Raw genomic sequence first — 20,826 nt, 5'->3', positions numbered from 1 at the left:
CACTGACTCTTGGTTTCGGCTCAGGTCGGGATCTCGGGGTCCAAGGATGGAGCCCCGTGTGCAGGGGACCCCGGCCTACGGCAGGGTCAGCTGGAGATTCTCTCTCCCTCTTCCTCTGCCCCTTCCCCTCATCCTGTGCTTTCTCCTCTCCCCCTCTCCTCCTCCCCTTCCCCCATGCTCGCTCGCTCTCTCTAAAATAAATAAATCTTAAAAAAAAATGTCTGTTTTCTTATCTGACCATTTTGTGAAAAGCTAGTTGCTACTGTTTTTTGTTATGAAACCAAGTAATACAGGAGTATACCCTTCTCCCTTGTTTAAAATAAAAGATGGTTCAGATGAGCATGGGATAAAACGTGTTTCCCTCTCTCCCTTGGCCTCGCTCCCCTCGTCTGAAGTAGAAACTATCACCCTATTAACCAAATAGTATCTACAGAGACGGACTCCTATGAAACTGTCTATACGCAGGTTTAAAAAACAGCAAATAGGGATCCCTGTGTGGCGCAGTGGTTTGGCGCCTGCCTTTGGCCCAGGGCGCGATCCTGGAGACCCGGGATCGAATCCCACATCGGGCTCCCGGTGCATGGAGCCTGCTTCTCCCTCTGCCTGTGTCTCTGCCTCTCTCTCTCTCTCTGTGACTATCATAAATAAGTAAAAATTAAAATAAATAAATAAAAAACAGCAAATATTGGCAATTTCATACGATTCAATCTATTACTTCAGGGCTTAAAAAAAAATTCTGCCATGTACTAATGCTGCTGTTTTTTTTAAATTAAACGATATGCATCTCAGTTAAATATTGTTAAATGAGAAGATGCTTCTCTGGGCCTAAACGGCCTCTGACTTCCACATTCTTAGACACCACATTCTATGACTTTTTTTTTTTTATATCACATTATTTCATATGTCCCTGTGGCAGGATGCTCCCAACTCTTGATAATTAGGATGACACCACAGTTAAGCAAAATCTGTCTTTATTGCTGTTTCCTGAGTAACAAATATAGTGTCGGGAACAGAATGAAAAAGTGAACAGAAGGCAGTATTTGCTTCACAACAAAAGTGTTGCAGAAGGTGTTTGTTTGTTTGTTTGTTAAGAAAGAAGACATACACCTCCCCCAGGAAGCAAAAAAAATAATAATAAAAAAAAAAGAACCTCCCACCTGCATGGATTCTGGTGTGAGTAGGGCCCGCTGACGTCATTCCTTGGTACTTGCTAGCCTGCTGACTACTGTCTTCTCTAGCGTGTCCTCACCTTGGAGGACAGAGATCCTCTTCGTTCGAATGGCTTTGAGCTGCTCCAGACCTTTTAACCCTCTCTTTCACCCCATTTTCATGTGACCCTCTACAGCACACATAGGCCGCGTCTTCCCTTCTTTCCTCCTAGGGCCTCTCTCGCAGCCCCGAGCAAGTCAACATAGCCTCTCTTACTTCTACTTCAGTGTCCAAGGTGTGTTAAAACCCCCGATGCCACGTGGGATCATTTTAGGCAACATAGTGATAAACTTTAAAAAAAAAAAGAAAGAAAAAATAGTTCCATATGTGTGTATATTATAAACCCATATACGTTCTAAAGGATGAATTAACAAATTTGCAATTGCATATGTTTCTCACGCTGTTCAGATTAAAAACCAAGTTAGTTGCCTTATGAAATTAAGTCAATCATAAAGGTGGCACGGGAAGGTCAAGCGATGTTTGATCAACCCTGATCTAACGTGAGTCCTGTGTCCCCTTAGGGCCTCCGTTTGGGGTGCGCAGCACCCCCTTGGGCGCCTCCCACACACCAAACCTCAAAGGACTCCTCCTCTTGCTTCCGCGCCGCTCCTTCCCCTTTCCAGCCGGCCACTCCGGAGGGCCACGTTTGGACCAGGAGCCGCAGGTACTGACCCTGAGCACCTCGGGTCGTTCGCTTGTGTAAGTAGGACTTGCTGGTTAAGTCTCAAGAAGAGCCGCTGCCCCCTTTGTTCAAAAACCACGTATTATGGGCTGAGGACACCTGGAAATGATTGTATTCTTCGTTCAGGCATCAGCTTGCCAGAGGGAAATGGAGGCCACGGAATGGAATGAGTAGGAGGTTGACTCATCTCCCACCTGATGGGACTCACAAGTTCGAGTCCTCCAACAGGTGTTCCAGTGTGTGACCCCTGGGCCCGCACTGCGTCCCCCCTGCGCTCCCCCCAACAGTTGGCGAGGGAGGCACAGGAATCTGGAGCTCAGAAACCGTCTCCCAGTCCAAACTCCAGCACTCTGCTTACTGGCTTGGTCACGGTAACCCTGAACCCACTTTTTAAACCTCAGCTGTCCTCACTCCCTTCACGCCTAAAACAGGGATAATCTTAGGGGTGATAATATGTCCCAGAGTTGTGACAAGGATGGAGTGAGCTAACACACGTGGTGTGCCCCACCGCTCCGCTATGCACTGCGCTTCTGGTATGTGTGCGCTGTTATGGTCTGTTAAGCTATTCCAAAATAAATAAATAATAAATAAATAAATAAATAAATAAATAAATAAATAAATAAATAAAGAAAATAAAATGTGTCTCTAAGAAATAAAATCATTATTCCCGTTGCTTTGGAAGCGTACAGTGTGTTCTCTTGAAGTCTCCAATGCCCATTTCTGGTATGTGTGTGCTGTTATTGTCTGTTAAGCTATTCCTAAATATAAATAAATAAATAAATAAATAAATAAATAAATAAATAAATAAATAAAATAATGTGTCTCTAAGAAATAAAATCATTATTCCCATTGCTTTGGAAGCGTACAGAGTGTTCTCTTGAAGTCTCCAATGCCCATCCTTTAATCTTCATGGGGAAAGTAAATGAAGGCACCTGAAGCGCGTTCTGCAAAGTCCAACTATTTCCACCCGTCTCAATGCGCCATGGGAAGAAGGCCGTGTCCTCCTTCACCTCGAACTAAACGATAGGACTCGGGGAGAGTAACTCGTTCAAGGCTGGAGAGAGACAAGGGACAGACCAGCGAAGACTCCGGGTCTCACTAGCAGAAAAAGTCTGACTTGCTCGTCTGGCAGCCGCTTCGCCTCTGGGTTTCCTCCCTTGGGTGTTGAAACGAGAACAAAAGACCTCAGAGGTCGGAATCAGAATCAAGTGCGATTGTGCATGCAGTGGACTTTTGGGTGGGTGTAAGTATATTTTAAAAAGTGGTCATTGGCATTCTTCTGGTGACCTGTGGGGAAAACTCGTATGCCGTGAGCTTCCCCACTGGCAGGAAGAAATCCACACACACACACACACACACACAGAAACACACACCTGTGTACAAATGAAATAAAGCGAGGACAATTTTATTCGAAAAACCCCACACAAAACGTATCACATTGAAGCAAATATTTAGGTGACATTGCTGGCGTTGCTTATAAATTTCCCAGTAATACACATCTGTGACCAGCATCTAGAATGATCTAGAATGCCCCTGCCCTGGTCATTACCTGCCCCCTTCGTTTCAAATTTCCATAATATGAACATAAGGGAAGTCTCCCCATCCTTCCTATGCAAGTTCCCTCTCAAATACAATGTGAACATCATTTCATCCTACTCTCCCATGAAGATGAAAAAATAGGCATTGGAGACGTCAAGAGAACACACTCCATGCTTCCAAAGCAATGGGAATTCCAAAGCAATGGGAATAACGATTTTATTTCTTAGAGACACATTTTATTTTAGTTTTTTTTTTTTTTAGTTTTTTTTTTTTTGGGGGGGGGGAATAACTTAATTTTAAAAATAAAATAATTGAGTAGTACCAGCTTCTTGTGAGAAAGAAATGCCCAAACTACATGAGGGCCTTTCTCCGAGTCAATGACATGCCAATGTTCTTCTGATCTGACGCTACTTTAAAGGGAGGGACAAGAGAGCGAGTGCGTCATTCACGAACCCACTACTGTGGCCTCGTGCCCCCGACCCCCACGGGCTCGCTCGCTGTCTGCCCTTTGAGGGCCTACAGTCCTCCTGCTGGCCCACCCCCCGTGACAGGCAGGGAGAGCCACCTGGTGACAGTGGCCAAGAGCCTCTGGCCCCAGCTAGAGCCCCTCACCTGTCCGCGAGCCTCTGGTGAAGCCTCATTTTGCATCGTCTCCCCCCCTGACGCCCTGGACGACATTCTAGACAGAAGCACCTCTCCCCGCCTTGCACTCAAGTCAGGCCCAGGAGAAGCCATGCCTCCCCTGCACATCCTTCCCGTGACAAGGGCCCTGTCCCCGCTGTGCAGGAATCCCACGAGATGCACAGTTCACACGCACGAGTGCAAAGTAGCTTTTGAACTGACAACAATGAAGCGGGGTCCATTGCGACAATCTAAACCAAAAGTCTAATATTCCATCACTGGGAATATTGAACCCTAGAATCAGGGTGGAAATCGACTTTAAGAATCCATCTAGTTAATACGATGGAGCATTTGGAATCAGAAAATGTCCTTGGATCCTTGCTCGACCTCTTGGGACAAGTGTCTTGGGACACTTGTTCTCGCCCAGCTCGGTGGTTCTCACCTTTACCGTGAAAGGCTTCCTCGGTCGGTCACCTGCAGCGCAGCCGTCCCCGGGCTGGGCAGGCGGCTCGTGTCCTGCCCGCGAAGGGCAGCCTCCCCAGCCCAGCAGCCACCAGCCAGAGACCCAGGGGGACACGTGTGCGCTGGCCCAGTGGCCGGGCTGGCGAGGACCCTGAGGGGGCCTGGCTGGGGCCCTTGCCTGTCCTTCCCCTCCCCACCCGCCACAACTCAACTGCCCGGAGCACCCGTGCCCCCAGCACCCATGTCCCCAGCACCCATGCCCCCAGCTGACCCAAGACTTCACTTCTCCGGCTCAACCACGGTCGGGGCAGCCGGGATTCCTGGAGGCCAGTCCCTCTCGGTCACCAGCAACGAGAGCGCAAGATGCCACCTGGGTTCACCAGCAGCGTCTGGCACACGGTCCCGGGGACTGGTGGGCCTGGGTTTACAACTCCAGTGACCTGAGCGTTTGTGACGCGCCTTGCACGGCCTTGCACGCCGGCCTCTCTGCATCCGACTCCCCGTTTCGCTCCGGGTCTGGCGGGCCTGGTGTCGGGGCCAGGCCACGCTCTTGCCGTGAGCGGCCCTGAGGCTGAGCTGGGCCTTCCTCCTCAGGCACAGGCCCTGGGACTGCCTGGACACTCTCGCAACCACCCAAGTGGGGGTGTTGCTCTGGAAAACCGACTCCCAATCCTCGGGGAGCCTCCCAGGGGTGCTTGTTTGTGTGTGCATGGCTTTGCGTCTTCACAGCACTTGCACCACGTTAGCCAACGCTCCCCAGACTAGGCCGACACGGTTTGTTCAAGGCCCGGCGACACCAGCCCCAGGACCCTGAGACCCCGAGTGGGGGGGCATCCCCTGGGGACCCGGGGGGGACGGTTTCCTTCAGCTTAGGTCTCTTCCTCACCAGAACCTCCACGTTGCTCTTGCCAGGACACAGCGGAGCTGGGGTGTCAGAAGCTGATTACTCAGACAAGCTTCTGGAAGCCCCCTCAGCTCAATTATCTAGCCGCTTCAGAGGAAAATGGGTGTGGTGCTGTACTTTTTCGCTAGAGGGAAAGTGCTGACATTTCCGGATGATTTCCTCCGTTTTCTACTTTAGTTAGCATGTATCCGATAGGAGGTTGTACCCAGTGCTTTCCAGATCATTCCCCCTCCTCTGAAAACAGCAGCATCTGTGAGCGCAGGTCACGGTTCACTGTAAGGCTGTGCGTCGTGTCCCCGTCCTCACCGTCAGGTAATCCGGTCCCAAGGCACACGCACGGGGTTGCTCTCCTTTGCTTCCTCTGTGCTTCAGAAAGGTCGAGAAAAGTCTGCTCATTCACAGGGGTTCCTACACCGACACCAAAAGTAATTAGGTCGTATTGCTGGGCCAAAGTCTGAGTCCAGTTCCCTTTGAAAACACGTCAGTGATTTCAGGAAAAAAAAAAAAAAAAGGAATAACTGAAGATTTAAACATCTCTAGGTGACCTGGAAAAATGAGTCGGTTCTCCTTTGTCTTCTTGCTCCAATAACACTTGCTGCACGGGGTGGAAAACTGTCATGTGTGTGGCTTTAACATCAGTGCAAGGTTTACGGCTGACGCTTTTGAAATTCTCAGACCACATGCAAAGAACCTAAAGCTGTTCGCTTTTAATTACTAGTAAAACAGGAAAGCAATTAGTAGAGCAATTAATTCAATATGTAGTAGGACCTTTTATTAGCCGTTTTTATTATAATAGCCCGGCATATAAATGCCGCAGCTCACTGGACATGCTCCCCAAGAATAAATAAAATTACCCTGAAACAAGAAGCTCTTCATAAAACAGAGGGCGTGCCAGCTAGGGATCCTAACTCTGCAGAAAACATCTGAGTAGACCAGTTAGTCCCTAACTTATGTTCTTCGTATCCCTCGAAGCTAACTTGTTCCTAACTGAATCCGTATTTACGGCTTTGGTCGCAGTATCTGAGCTATTTTTAATAATTTCCCCAAATAAGAAACATCAAAGTGAATAATGTGATGATAAGTTTTAATTTAGCTCAAGAGAACTTGTTTTATTGCGAAATTAGTTGTTTCTTCTCTCACATGTCAAATCCTATAGGCTGGAGTGATGACAACACTTTTGATCTGTAAGATTTCCTGTAGCTTTTGAAATTCCCTCAAAGACTGGGGAAATCTGGGGTTTTTTTTCCCCCCCAGTTGTCATGTTTTTCCATAAGACTGATCTTTTAACCATGTCGTTCGTTTCAGGGTAAGTTTTCAGAATGATTGCTCCATTTAAAAGTTCTCCTGGGGATTTAGAACTCGTACCCCCGCACCACAACTGTGAGGGATTTTTGGATGTATTCTAAGCATTATTTTGATTTGTTCATGTTCTAGTTGCTAGGATGGGCAGAAAAATCAAAAGTAAGACACGCATATCAGAGTTGGAATACTGAAAGTGCTCTTACAATAAAACTTAAAAATTGAAATGGCCAGAGGAGTATCTGCACATAAAACCTATGAAAGTGTGCGAAGAAAGGGACGGGACAGTATTACCTCTTTTTCTAGAAATTTGAGTAAGTAAAACTTTTGAAGGCATAATGTTTTGTTTTTTTTTAAGACTTGACTTTATAATATTCATTTTGATACTAAATAAATGTGCCTGCCACTTCACGAATGAGCGAAAATAGACTAATAACCCTGGTCATCGGCCGACCTGAACTATATGGAAGCATTTACTCTGGGGAAGGTTACGTCAACCCTTCAGATCCTGTTCCTCTGTTAGGCCTTTAAAGGCCACGTATGGTGGAAGCTCTTAGTTTCAAAGGCAGAAGCCGTGCAGGAGGTGGACACTAATTAGCCTTAAAGTGTTTCAGGGCCTGGTGTTCTCATGGGCTCGCTGTCTGAGGCATTTCTGGGACTGAACAAAGAGGATGCTTTGTGGAGACTACCTTTGGCAACTGCGTCCTCGTTTGCTGGTCAGTTTTTTGACATCCTGCGACCTCTAGTGAGAACCAGAAGTTGTCAGCCAACATAAATTTCCTCGCCCTGAGTCCCTATAGGAGCCGCAGAGAAGGACAGAAAAGAACTTCACCAAGTCTCATAGAATATGTTTTTTTTCTTTTTTCAGACCGTAGCATTGACTCCGGTTTGAGAAAGTGGGAATATTTAAAAGTATAGACCTTAAGAAATGCTTCCTCAAGGTTTCTCGAAATTACATGGTAGTTATGAAATTGCCTTCAACTAGTACGCTGAAAAAAATTAAAATGAATGCAAATGAAAGGGGAAAATGGTGAAACGCTCAATAACAACGTAAGCCAAGTGTCTAAGGAGAAAAAGAAAATAATGTGCCTTTTCTATATATATACTACAAATAGTTTAAAGTGGGCCATTATTTGGTATTTGTTTTTAAGCAAATTTTTGCAAATTATAGACAGAGTATATGATTATGCTGTATTTTAAGTAATCTTATGAAGCATAGTATCATTCCCTGAAATCAAGATAGCAAATAAATTCGTGCATTTCAATGCAAAACATAAAAGCATAGACAAGTGCATGAGGTATGAGTGAGAGCATATCATGGCCTTAGTTCCCAAAGCACAGAGTGTCCCCCCTGGCAGGCTGCTCGGTCTACAGAGTTTAGTTGCGACAACTAATGACTTTTATAATGATGTATGGTTGCTTGACGTCAAAGTATGTGTTAACGGTGTGGCGTAGGCTCAGAAGGACAAACGACACGTGGTTGCCATCTGACCAACGTACAAGCCGATAGGATGAAGGAACAGGTATAACCTGGTAGACTGTGGTCAGTACCTTAGATGATGAACAAATGAAAAATTACAGAGTTTCTGTGAAAAGTGATACCTTTCACTTTAGGGAATAAGGGAAAGATTTTTATAGGGTTGTTGGACTTCCCTAGAGAATATGAGGGAGAAGGAAAGAGGAACAAGCAAGCGCCTTCTCAGCTTCCTTTGATGCCGTATAAATCCCATTTTTCTTCCTCAACCTCATTTTAGCCTTTAACGAATCTGTATATAAAGATGGAAACTACTATTTCTTTGATCTTATCATGGGTAATACTCTTATAATTCTTCCCAAATTTCACATATATCCCATAACTTTCTGTATTACAATCTTTCTACTGTTGATAACAGTAAACATATTAAAGCATTGGTTACAGCAGGACATTTGATACGATGAATATAGTTAAAATAGGTTTTACAATTAAACATTTATATGTGGTTTTTCAGTGTTTCAGAACTATAATTGCTATGGGAATTACTAAATTTATCTACACTTTAAACATTAGAACACCCCATACCTTTTTACCTCTATAACATGTAAGGATGTTTCAAGGAACATGAGTTCAATCTAAAATTCTTCCTGAAACAGAAGGTAGTTTTGATCAAATAAACATTTCCTTGGAAATACGTTTTATGGATATATAATATTTTATTTATTATATAAAATATTATATATCCCTAGATTATATAAATGTATTTAATTTAACTGAATCCCAAGCTTTTTAAAAAACAGTGTACCAATATGTAACTGAGATAAGATAAATCATACATATTTTAAGTGTACGATTTGGTAGGTTTTGACATACACATACATCCAAGAAACCATAACTACAATCAAGATAGTAAGTATATGGATCACCCCCCAAGTTCCCTCCTGTCTCCACATATTCCTTTCCTTTCCCACCTTTCTGTGCTCCTCCACCCTGTGGCCCCTCTCCAAACAAACTGATCTGCCTTCTGTCACTATATGCTTGTCTGCATTTCCTAGAGTTTTCTAGAAATGGAACATATGGTATAAACTCTTTTTAGATTGGCTTTTTTCATTTAGTACAATTAGGGAGTCATCTTTGTTGTTGATATTTTCAAGCTTTTTTTTGACAATCTCTTAAAACTTCTGTTCCAGAATCATTGTTTGAAAAATAGACCTATAAATACTTACGCACAGCAATATTTTATGCTCACATATATATAATATGGATACTGTTGAACAATGATTACAGAACTCTAAAATTCTTATAATAGGATCTTAAAATTGTTATAAATTGTTTTTTTTTTAATTGAAGTATAATTGGCACACAATGTTATGTTAGTTCCAGGTGTACAACAATGATTGGACAAGCCTATGTGTTATAAATTAGTTTTTAAACTGAAGAATGCTATAAGAAAAAAATAGGATTTACATGATTTTTTTCTTCCATTGTATTTGGCAATACTGGGCCAGTTTCAATTTTTTTTTTCATTAGTGATTTTGAAAATGCAATTTCAATTAATCAACAATATAATTCAACTAAACGGATATATGGGATAAGGGGACATACAGCCAAAATTTATATTAAATTTTAAAACATCAGCTATTTGAGTCTTTTATTGATATTTTGTTAGCATCAGAAGCATAGCGATTGAAATGATCCAATGGGTGATCATTACACAAAGGGTGGAATCAGAAAGCCTTCATTTCTAGCATAATTGAAACTTTTATTGCCTTGGAGATCCACTTGGGTGACAGGTAACCAATAAGAATCTTAGCTGTAATCATTTTCTTTGGGTTCAGCCTAGATTTTCTCTTTACGTTTCTGCCTGAAGATCTGAGCTGGATGATTGAATCTTTAGTTGTCACGGGTTCTTTATAACGTGTGTGAATATTAGCACTTTAGAAAATACTCGAGGAACACTGCCGCCAGCCCTTGGGAGCCGCCTGCTTAGCTTTGTCCCCATATACAAAAGGATATAGATGAAGGCATTTTCTTCTACATAACGAGTGGAGGGGACCTGGCCCAGGACACCCAGATTACTCTCCTGGTCTTCACTTGGCCAGCATCTTACACCAGAAACAGGCTTGATCACTCAGAAGCTCTCTAATGACTCAGATTAGTATTTAGTTTAATAATACTCAAAGATTATATGGCAAAATTTGTTGTTGGTGATGTTTTATTGCTCCCTGAAGAAAGCAACACACAAAGTAAACCAACAAGAGAAATAAATTCAATTTTATTTGATTTCCAACTCAATTCAACCATCATTCTGTTACACACTGTAGGGAATCAAATGCAAAAGACGCGATTTCTTACCTGAAGCAAAGTATGCTTTTACTAAGTGAAAATAGTGATCCAGGAGCTGGTTATTTGGCTGCCATGGAAATGCAAAGTGGGTACATCATCATAAAATGGTGATTAAAGAAATAACTATAAATCTTTTGAACATCGTACAATATTTTCTTTTTCTGTCTTATTCAATCTCTCACAAACCCAATGCTACATAGAATAGGCTCTGTACGACTTCTTTAGCAATTTAAAATACTAAGTAAAAATTAATTTATTTATAATAAATTTCAGAATTATAAATTAACTTTATAATTCATAAATTCCTGTCTCTCTTCTTGAGTAATTGTATCATCTATTTTGTTGGTTAGCTGAATTCAAAGGTGTGCTCAACCTGACAATGCCAGGAAGTTGGAGAAAGATTTTGCGCATTTTAAGCTGTTGAGAGAGTGACTTTTCCATCAGTGGAAGTTGCTTTGTAGAAAGAGGATATTCTATCTTCTGAGATGCTTGATTATTTCATGGATATTCAAATTTTTACTGGATCTTGAATCTAAATTGATAATTTCATTTTCTTTAGAAAGTTAGTCTCCGTTTCATTTTTTGGTCAAGATTTTCAAAATGACAGTGTCAAACATTGATGTAAATATAGTGTTTTATAATTTTTAGTTTTGCTATGAATAGCTCATGCTCTTTTCATTTCCAACTGCATGTATTTGCACTTTAGCTTTCACTTATTTATTAGGATAGTCAAAAATATTTTCTCTTTTTAGTTAATTTATCTTTTTCTTTATTAAAGAAAAATGACTTCATTTTATTGAAGTTTTTTTTAAAATCATTTTCAAATCCTCAGTGTATTTTTATCCCTTTAAACATGAAAATATTTATGATGATGCCATTTAACACCTGGAGTTCAGTTGCAGGAGCGAAAACCACCCTGTTTTAAAGAAATTTCATGGAATTGTATGCTTAAAGAGATATTAGAAAGCCTGAAAAGGCAGGCTTGATTCTAACCCAATAAAGAACGACCCCCAGAAAAAGACCACAAACCTAGCCTGCCAAGAGACATACCACGTTGTATAGACTCAGAAGGGGTGGAATCAGAAAGCCTTTCCTGGAAATGCTGACTTCAAGTACAGATCCCCTTAAGCTTTGATCCAGAAATTAAAGACATTGTCCCTACCACACCTATTTATAATGGACCCTGAAATGCGCTGTAGGAAACCCAGCTTGCCTACCGCAGTGCCTGTTCAGAGAAACTACCCCCACAGCAGGAAATAGCTTCTCCCATGCTCATCTTTTGCAGCACTGCCACCCAACAGGGTAGCCACTAGCCCAAGTGACTACTGACCACGGAGCCTTTGAAGCAGTTAGTCCAAATGGCAATGTATTTTAAGTTTAAAACACACACCAGATTCCAAAGAATGGGAAAAATGGAATGTAAAATATCCCAATATTGAAAGATTGACTACATGTTGTAATGATAATATATTAAATATATTGGGTAAATTAAAAAATGCATTTTTAAAAATGAATTTCATTGTTTTCTTTTGACCTTTTGCAACGGATGTACTAGAAGATTTAGAATTTCATAGGCGGCTTGTAATAAATTTCTTTCAGACAGTGCTATTCTAGAACTCATGAAAGTGCATCTTTTAGAAGAGCCAACTTCACATCCAAAAATTCGGTCGTGAGGAAATCAAGTACAAGAAAGTTCTAGCTTTCTAGTTCCTGCCATTCAGAAAGGCCTCCTAATTGAAAGTTGAAATGAATACTGAGACTGAGCAAACTAAGCCACTATATCTTCTACATCAAGTATTTTTAGTAAAAAGCTCAGGCAATATCTCATAATGTTCATTTTTTTCTCTTTGTGATGATTTTTGATGGTATGAAATATAATTTTACTATATTTCACTCACAAGTTATTTAGAAGATTTTTTTTAACTTCAAAGTACCTGAGTTGTTTTCTTTTTACAAACTTAATACTAATTTTCCTTTTTCTTTCTTTTTCTTTCTTTTTTTTTTTTCATTATTACCAAAGAAGGTGGTGGTGTACATTTTCACTATTAGAAATGTATTAAGATTTTTTTGTGGCCAAAGGATAACCAGCTTTGCTAAAGCCCTGTGGGCATGAGAAAGAAATAGGTTTTCTCTGCTGTAACATAAGGACCTTACTTTGTATGTGTTCATGTCTTTAATTATATTAGTCACATTTTTACTACCTTTGCTTTTTGTTTTGTTTTTTTATTTTTATTACATTTTCTTTTGGTTTTGGTCAGAAAATCTGCTAAAATAGGGACGTGCAAGTTGTTACAAGTAACTTAAAATTAGAAGGTGAAATAAAACTTTTAATTAACTAGCAAAATATAGGCTGGGAAATATAATCTAAAAGGTAAACCTAGGGTTTACCTGCCTGGCTCAATTACTAGAGCACATGACTCTTGGTCTCAGGGTTGTGAGTCTGAGCCTTGTGCTAGGTGTAGAGATTTCGTTAAAAACAAACAAATACGTTAAACATGAGAACCATGAAAAGTTCTGTGTGATGAAACATTCTATCTGTGGGCATTGGAAGAAGACACCGTATAGGATAAAACATTTTATGTGATTCTTAAAATATGAATAAGATTGAGGGTTATAGAAAAGAGAAAGAGGGTACATACAGCCCAGGAGAACAAATAATCCAAACTTGGTCTTGCGACAACACAAATGTTTGTTAAAGCTAATGATACAGATTGTCTGGAATGTGAGTACATATTGGGAAGAAGACTTCCATATTGAGGAACCAGTCATGATTTTGAGAAAGAGAGAAATATAATGGAGTTGAAGGTTTTGGAAGATCAATTTGGTGATGTTTCCAGGAATTATTCAAAAGTGGAAGGTGTGGAGGAATGTATTGGCACAGTTCATGTCATAGTCACGACAGCGAAACTGTCAGAGTCTCCCCAACTCTGACTCTACCTCATATTGCAGCCATTATTTCTCATCTCAATAAATTTTCTGTCATATCTATTAAATTTCTTTGGAAATATTTTCTTTTCTTTTTTTTTTTAAGATTTATTTATTTATTCATGAAAGACACAGAGAGAGACAGAGACACAGGCAGAGGGAGAAACACGTTCCCTGTGGGGAACACGATGCAGGACCCAATCCCGGGACCCCAGGATCACGCCCTGAGCCGAAGGCAGATGCTCAACCACTGAGCCACCCAGCTGCCCCTGAAAATATTTTCTTAATAGCTACATAAGATTCTATCTTATGGAAGCCATAAAATCACCTCCACCATTTCTCAATTGTTCGACCCTTAGACTTATCTCCAGTTTTGTGGTGCTTCAATGAACATTCTTATTTATACTAAGATCTTAAGATACTTTCATTATTTCTTTAGAATATATTTTTAAGGATAATTCAATAGAATAAAAGCATATAATGAAATTAACATCAAAAGCTATGATCCGGGATCCCTGGGTGGCGCAGCGGTTTGGCGCCTGCCTTTGGCCCAGGGCGCGATCCTGGAGACCTGGGATCAAATCCCACATCGGGCTCCCGGTGCATGGAGCCTGCTTCTCCCTCTGCCTGTGTCTCTGCGCCTCTCTCTCTCTCTCTGTGACTATCATAAATAAATTAAAAAAAAAAAAAAATTAAAAAAAAAAAAAAAAAAGCTATGATCCTTATTTAAGCCCATATTATACATTATCTTTTCAGAAGGTTTTATCATGTTAATATTCTATCAGCAATATATAATTTGTATATTCAACATACAACATATAATTGTATATTATATTGTATATAATGTGTATTCTCACCAGATACCTACCCAAGAGTGAATATGATCTACTTTAAATCTTTGACAATTTTAATGTACAAAAAAGTATGATCACATAAATGGGAATTTGATTAAAAACAGTGGTGTTGAATAATTTTTTCTTACATTTATTAAAAATTTATATTAATTTTTCAAAGAATAACCTTTTATAATCCTTGCCTAGTTTTCAATTAGACTTTTTTGGGGGTATCTTCCTCACATATATTTTTGTGTGTGTGTGATCACTGTAAATATTTTCCCCAAGTTTGTTGTTTTTCTTTTGAATTTACATGACATACTTGTGACTCAGAAATCTCTACATATTATGGCCTTAAATCAATCACTTTTTACTTTGTGATTTTATTTTACTTTATGATCCCTTTATTCATATCTAAAGATCAGATAATATACTTAATTTACGTTCTGTATTTTTTATTTATATTTTTGCTAATTTAATAAACTGAGAAATCAATAACACTATTTTATTGACTAATTCTTCCTTCCATGATAATTGGTGATAGCAGAATATACTTATAAGCTATAGAGTCTGACCTTTCCAAGGATCCATCTACAAAATGCTGGATCTACATTGTTCTAATGATCTGGTTTCATATTATATGCACATAATATGACATATAATATATATTATGGAATATGCGTTTTACTCGGCATATAGTCATTCGCTAACACTGTTCTCTTATTAGTCTTCCTTTTCTTTTTTTTCCTTATTAGTCTTCTTGTTCAAAGTTCTCTTAGCTAATTCTTCCCATAAGCTCCGTGAGAGTTAACTTTATTGCCTGGGCCATGGGCTGCCCGTATCTTTGATTGAACATTATCTGTGGTGTCTGTGAGGCTGTTTCTTTTCTTTTTTTTTTTTTTTTTTTAATTTATTTTTTATTGGTGTTCAATTTGCCAACATTTAGAATAACACCCAGTGCTCATCCCATCAAGTGCCCCCCTCAGTGCCCGTCACCCCTACCCCCCGCCCTCCTCCCCTTCCACCACCCCTAGTTTGTTTCCCAGAGTTAGGAGTCTCTCATGTTCTGTCTCCCTTTCTGATATTTCCCACTCATTTTTTCTACTTTCCCCTTCATTCCCTTTGTGAGGCTGTTTCTGAATGGAATTAACATTTGAGTTGGCCGACTGAGTAAAGCAGATTGCCCTCCCCAGTGCCAGCGGGCCTCGTTTCTGTTTTTCTGGAAAACTCTGACTTACTCAACTTCTAAAAAGTTTAAACAAATAAAAGCCTAGTGAAGACTTTTTAGGACTTTTTTTTTTTTTGAAATCATGTAAAAATCTACAAATCACTTGCAAATTAATTAAGAGATAATTGACACCTCTTTACTGATCTTTTTATTCAGAAACATGTTTCTTGTTTCACTTAAGTCAGCTTTATCATCTCTCAGTAGAGTTTTGTACTTTTACTTCATAAGGCTACTGAGCTTTCATTATTAAAGTTATTCTTAGGTATTTTTTATTGCAAATAAATGGGATGTTGTCTGTCAGAATAGCTCGTAGGCTATTGAGCTTATTTGGTATCAGTGGACTCTGTCATTATTATAGGACCTGATTTCTTCCCATGACAACTAAGCACTCAAATATTTCTTTAATAAAGGATATGGCTCTTGCCTTCCTTTAGCTAACGCTCATTAAAGAGGGTAGTGAGTTTTACTTACATAAAAAATATTCTTTGGGCCAAGTTTACATCATGTTTTGATTTAGGAGGAACAGTTCTTCTAAAATATGGAGTCGAACAGCCAATAGAGAAAAGAGTGGCCTCCAATAATATATTTGGGAACTCTCCATCTCAGCTCGCTCAGAAAGGGGAAGAGAGCTCTCCTCCCTCCCTAGAAATGCTACACTAAAATAGGAGGAGAAAGAGTAAACGTGTTTGTTTGTTTGTTTGTTTGTTTGTTTGTTGCTGTCAGGATGCTTCACACACGTCATCAGTTAACATCCACGGAAGAATCCACCTAATGAGACTGGTAAGATCTGCTCCACCCTTGACTATGAAAATAGCCAAATCATTATGATTTGCTACTCACATGATACTGTTGCAACAGCAAGGTTATTGAAACAGCAATAAAAAACCCTTTTTTATTATGAAGTAAACATCCTTTCTAAATGGAGCACATCAAACTTGAAGCTGTCTTGCTTTTTGCATATCAAGAGGAGTGGAGTTCAAAGTCCTAATACCAATCAATAGTGCACACCAATTAAACTTGGATGTTTGCATACATTCTCTATAGGTGTCAGCATTGCTTTGTAATAGTTCTGTGTATAGAACTGTATTCACATGTCATGGGATATAACTTTTATGTTTAATTCAGACTTAATAATTGGAAAAGCCAGTTTAAGCTTAAGCTTAAGGCATCTCTTGGTCTATTCATTTTTTAACATAACAATTTGCAACTGAATGATGAAACTCCAGTTGGTAAAAAAAAAAAAAAAAAAAATGTATATTTATGTTTCTGCTTTAGAAATGAGTTAAGTGCTACCAAGGTTTTGCATGGCATTCTCTAGGTTTAAAAATAAGATGCTTTGAAATATAAGCTATTGCATTCTGAGAACTAATTCTATTTGGCATATGTGGAAATGATATTCCATTATTTGTAGCTGAGAGAATAGTGAACAGCATTCTGTGGTTTGATTCAAATCGCAGACAGAACTGCTTCACCGTGGGCGTTCCATTGTTCTTAAGGTTCCTGGAAAAAAGGTCTAAGATTATGATGTGCAAGAGCTACACAAGAGCAAAGCCATGGAGCCAGTTTTACAATTGGTATTGTAAGAATAGCCACAACTGAAAAAAAAAAAAAAAAAAAAAAGGTACGTAAAATCGCATAGCAGAAAATAGTTTGAACTAATTGTGTTCCTTTTTTTTTTTGGATTGAGTTATTAGAGAGCACTTATTTAAAAAGGAGAGGTGTATATAAAATTTATGTGCATACCAACAATGCATCTGTTCTTGGAGCAATTTCTCATTCCCTGTAGTTTCATTAGACATTTTATTAAGACTTACTTTGTTCAAGGCTCCGAAGATTAAGGGATGACTAAGATCCTAAAGTGATGGAATCTGATTTAATAAGTGCTTTAGGGATCTGACCTTGCACCCACCAGCAGTCCCGTGGTGGCAGCCTCCGACCTAGTGCTGGTACATTCTCATTCTCGACAGCACTGTGGCTGATAGGAGCATGTCCACGCTATTGTGGACGTAGTACTTACAAGAGACCCAGATCGTCTGAATCATGTTCAAGTGTCTCATCACAAAATCAAGACTGCATGTGTTTAGAGTTATAAATGACCATATACAGTTAATTGTAAATGACTATTATACTTGTAAGGTTTACAGAGAAAAATCAGGAAACATAGAGCCAGGGTAACTATTCAGTGTGGAAGCCGCTCCAAGCAAGATAAAGAGACATAAAACTTTCTGTTCACTCAGTTGCTTTAGTTTTACTTTTTTGGGGGGTGGGGGTGGGGAGAGAATCTTAAGTAGGCTCCGGCCCAGCCTGGAGCCAGAAGGCAGGAGGTGCTCCATCTCAGACCCCGAGATCAGGACTTGAGCTGAAATCAAGAGTCGGTGCTTAACTTGGTGCTTAACCAACGGAGCCAGCAGGGTCCCTACTCAGTTGCCTTGAATGGTACTCTAGTGACTAGCAAAGCCACGAGCTTCCTTCTCTTGTATGTGATGGTGTGATAATATGTTAGTAAATACTATCCATTTTTTTCCTTCAGTAAATGATGCCAAAATAATTTTATGAACTATTTTGCAGCCCCTTTTTAGGCAGACATTCTTTGGAACGTCTGAAATAGGGTAGCTCAGGTGTGAAAAAAATCAAGAGCAGTTTCTCTTTAAATACCACACAACATATGGAATCTCACTTGTAGCTGGCAGCAATTTTGGGGGAAAAAAATCAGAAATTTCCTCCATATCTCTCCAGAAATTGAATCCTTATGAACCAACGTTGATTATTTTCTCATGTAAAAGTGAAATAAAAATGCAGCTGAAACACACTACTTAGAGAATGCCACTATGTGCAACTCATTGCCAACAGGAAGATACGGAGAGGGAAACTGTCAGAAGGAAACACTCCTTACAAGTCAAATTCTTTTTTTTTTTCTTTTTCTTGTCTTATTTTAGGTGTGGCCAGAGCGATGAGTCCCTTTTAATTGCTGAGGTATGAACTTTGGAAATAACCTTCCCCCTCCCTGCCCCTCCTGCCCGCCCACACTCCTCCCCCAGGGCGTGTCCCATCCAGTTTGGGCAGGAAGACACTTTCCCTGGAAGGGTCCAAGCTGAGGTGGTGCTGAGAGCCACTCCCTGGGGGCTGGAGGACGGCACCCCTGGCAGCCAGGACACTGATGATCTGCTTGGCCAGCCCCTGCACCCCGGAGTCCTGCAGCAGGGGGGGACCATCCAGACCAAAACCAAATCCAGACCAAGAAATTTCCTACTATGATTCACTGAAATGCAATTAACTTGTGACACATTCCAATGAAAGCCATTCCCTGATACATAAATACTTACAACGCCAAGAGGATCATCTAAAGATTCATGGCCGAATGACAGACAGCAAAATGGCTTCGGTGATTGAATCCCTAGGACACAAGCACTGAGGGTCAGACCTGGAAAGGCCCCATTGTGCACTCTAATTCAGGACTTTCCTATAGTTAAGAAAACTGAAGTCTAGAAAGGCTTAACCATGACCGGGCAGTTGGTCAGGACCGGATCCACCAAGTTAGGATTCTCCGTGTGACTTCACCTTCTATAGATGGATTTTGGATTTGGAACATCAAGATCGAGTCCGATTGTGCCACTACATACAACTGGTTCAGCTTTTTAAGTTAATTTATTCGATTGAAACTCAAAGTAAATGTGTGTATTTACCAGTTGTCCCAGATCAAATAAGCTGACTTTGGAAAAATTTTACATTTTAATGAAATACAACATTTTTTGTAAGTAAAAGCAGACTTAAAACCGAAGTTGGGCCATTGGGGGGGAATTACTAAATTTAGCCCAATCCTTTGTGTTAATGTATATTGTGATATTATGTTCAACAGAGACTTCTTTTTTCTTAATTTTTCAATATTATAAATTGTAAGTACTTCAGTCTTTGGGCTAATGTTAATTATAAACATCCATCCACAAAATAGAAACATAATGGAGTTTCTGTGTGATGATTCATATATTTTATAGAAATTTCCACAACGTTCTGCTGGTACTTAAAAACCACATCGTAAGACTATTTCACTGATAGACCTATATTTAGACCAATGTTTTATATCATATCTGCGGTTCATGCACGAGACTCCATTTCTCAAATTTACGAGACCATATTTTCATCGTCTGTTTAAACACAGCTTTTAAAGTGTTGTGATTAAAATTCGGGTAAAACTAAGTCATTTTTCCTCCTGGCAACAAATCTCAGTTGAACTGGTTTGTCTTTAGATCGCCTCAAATAATTAGGAGCTACTAAGCGAGGTCCTGTAAGGTGTATACTGATGTATATCCTGTAATAACAAAATCTTTGCTCCACCACAAGTATGTGCTCACAGTGACCATGCATCCTTGTTTCCCCCAGGCCATCCCAGTGCATTCCTGTTGCACCAGAATAGAACTATCCCCGTCATTCTCGAAAGTCTCTCGGTGTAGATGGTAACTGATACGATTACTATAGCAATATTGCAAACACAGGTATAGTATTTCCAGTCCTCCTACTATAAAAAATAAAAAGATAAAATATGGGTGAAAGCCTGTTTAGAGTTGACTTTGTGAGTCTGATGTTGCTGCCGTAATTTAAAAATGAGTCCCTTGTTGCTCCTACCTAGCTACTCCATTCTTGTTCACAGTCACAATGAGGTCATTTTGAGGGGCAACATGCCATTTGTTCCACAAAGGCTTCGATTTAGCCTTAGGAATGGTTCCATGGGATTGCAAGGTCACTGTTGCTAATAATCTTTATCTTTTCTCTCTAAACAGTTCTGACTCGTCTCCAAAAATCTATATGCTGTGGTTTCTGACCTTCCTTCATTACCACAGAACACAAAGCTGTTCTGCTTTCTCCTTCTTCCCTTATCATAAAAGAACATCTGAGGGAGTTCTGAGTTGAAAGAGCTTTCAAACATTGGCCAGAGTCTTCAGACAGTTGGCAGGACAGTAAAAATAGCTCGTTTACATCAGCCTCTGTGTCAGGAATATTTAAAAATTCGTAATAGATTAATTTTTACATATCATGTTACTTGAGTTTATAATCTCAAAATTATTTAACTCGTGGTTTGGAGATGACCAAAGTTGATAGTAAAGCGTAATTCGCAGAGCCATATGCAATCTCACACTGCGCTGGCAACAGAAGAGGAAAAATGACATCCCTATTGTTGGTGGATATTATATGCCTGCTGATGAGAATTAGAGAACTAACTTGCTAGCTGAGCTCTGGCAAAGGAGCATTTCTATCTTCCTATTTGACCTATGACCCTGATGCACACTTTAGCCATCCCAGACGACCTGG

The sequence above is a fragment of the Canis aureus genome, chromosome 13 (assembly GCF_053574225.1).
Source record: "Canis aureus isolate CA01 chromosome 13, VMU_Caureus_v.1.0, whole genome shotgun sequence".
NCBI lineage: Eukaryota > Metazoa > Chordata > Mammalia > Carnivora > Canidae > Canis > Canis aureus.
This window is presented reverse-complemented; position numbering follows the sequence as displayed.